Source organism: Telmatherina bonti, assembly GCF_933228915.1.
Source record: "Telmatherina bonti genome assembly, chromosome: 10".
NCBI lineage: Eukaryota > Metazoa > Chordata > Actinopteri > Atheriniformes > Telmatherinidae > Telmatherina > Telmatherina bonti.
Window position 1 is genome coordinate 40,150,076 of NC_136628.1, and position 2,133 is coordinate 40,152,208.

The following is a 2,133-nucleotide window of genomic DNA, read 5'->3' on the forward strand; positions in this document are numbered from 1 at the left end:
TCCACCCGCTGGAGGGGGGGGGGGGGTCATTAGTTTCCTGGTTTTAATAGGTATGAAATATTTGCCAAGTTCATATTGGAGGGTATTTATTGCTTTTCCTTTATTTCTAATACCATGCTGTAAAAGGTTGGAGCCAGTGTGGTCCAGAATTCTTTGTAGAATTCAGCTGGATAACCATCTGGACCCGGTGCTTTATTATTTGGCATACGATGGATTTTATACAGTTTAGAGTTCAGAGCTTAAAGGTCCTGCTCTGGAATCTGGTCTTTGTGTGCTGTGGATACAGAGGGACCTCCTGGGGTAATGGACAACAGGCTCTTACCAGGGTCCAACTTCAAAAGGGTGCCACAGTCTGTCTGTGTCAACATTTCCTACCAGGAACAAGATAAAACCAGCAGGGTTCCTGGTTTAACGTGGAGGTCTGATTGAGATGGATCTGATTTTTAGGGCTTTTATTGAGCTCTGTTATGGAGATGTGTGGATGGACTTCCTTTTGAAGTAGAAAGTCCTGAGTTTTTATCTGATTCAGGGGTTAATTCGGCCTTGGGAGGTTGCTACAAAGGACTTGTGTCCGTACTTATCTTGCTTGATCTTAGTGCTGCATTTGATACAGTCGATCATAACATTCTGTTACAGAGACTAGAACAGGTGATTGGAATTACAGGTACAGCGTTAAGCTGGTTTAAATCATATTTATCTGATAGACTTCAGTTCGTTCATGTAAATGACAAGTCCTCCTCCCAAACTACAGTAAGTCATGGAGTTCCTCAAGGTTCTGTACTTGGACCAATACTCTTCACGCTATATATGCTCCCTTTAGGCAAAATTATTAGACAGCATGGAATAAACTTTCATTGTTATGCAGATGATACTCAGATATACTTATCCTTTAAACCAGATGAAACAAATCAGCCGAATAGGCTACAAAATTGTCTCATAGACATAAAGACTTGGATGTCTAGAAATTTTCTCCTCTTAAACTCAGATAAGACTGAAATAATTCTCGTTGGATCTGAAAAACTCAGAGCTAAATTTTCCGGTTTTGTAATGAACCTGGATGGCATTACTTTAGCTTCCAGTGCTACAGTGAGAAACCTTGGAGTAATATTTGACCCTGACCTGTCCTTTGGCCCACATATTAAGCAGGTTACTAAAACAGCCTTCTTTCATTTACGTAATATAGCCAAAATTAGGGACATTCTGTCTCGGAGTGATGCAGAAAAACTGGTTCACGCTTTTGTTACTTCGAGACTAGATTACTGTAACTCTCTATTACTGGGCTGTCCTAAATATGCCCTGAAAAGCCTTCAGCTGATCCAGAATTCTGCAGCCAGAGTCCTGACCAGAACCAGCAGGAGAGATCATATTTCTCCAGTTTTAGCCTCTCTTCATTGGCTGCCTGTTGAATCTAGAATAGAATTTAAAATCCTTCTCCTTACATATAAAGCCCTCCACAGCCAGGCACCACTATATATCAAAGACCTCATTGTTCCTTATATACCAAGCAGAGTACTTCGTTCGCAGACTGCAGGCTTACTTGTGGTTCCTAGAGTCTCAAAGAGCCGAGCAGGAGGCAGAGCCTTTGGTTATCAGGCCCCTCTCTTATGGAATAAGCTCCCAGTTAGTGTTAGGGAAGCAGACACCCTCCCCACCTTTAAGACTAGGCTGAAGACTTATCTTTTTGATAAGTCCTATAGCTAGGGATGGTTAGCATCCCTTAGTTATGCTGCTATAGGTTTAGACTGCTGAGGGACATTTCCTGATACACTGAGCTTCTTTCTCTTTATCTCTCTCTTTTACCCCCCCACACACACACTTTTGCATGTGGTTCGTTGGTGCCTTCTGGGGCCGGTGGCGGTCCTTTGGTTGGTGCCTTCTGGGGCCAGTGGCGGCTCTTTGGTTGGTGCCTTCTGGGGCCGGTGGCGGTCCTTTGGTTGGTGCCTTCTGGGGCCGGTGGCGGTCCTTTGGTTGGTGCCTTCAGGGGCCGGTGGCGGCTCTTTGGTTGGTGCCTTCTGGGGCCGGTGGCGGTCCTTTGGTTGGTGCCTTCAGGGGCCGGTGGCGGCTCTTTGGTTGGTGCCTTCTGGGGCCGGTGGCGGCTCTTTGGTTGGTGCCTTCTGGGGCCGGTGGCGGCTC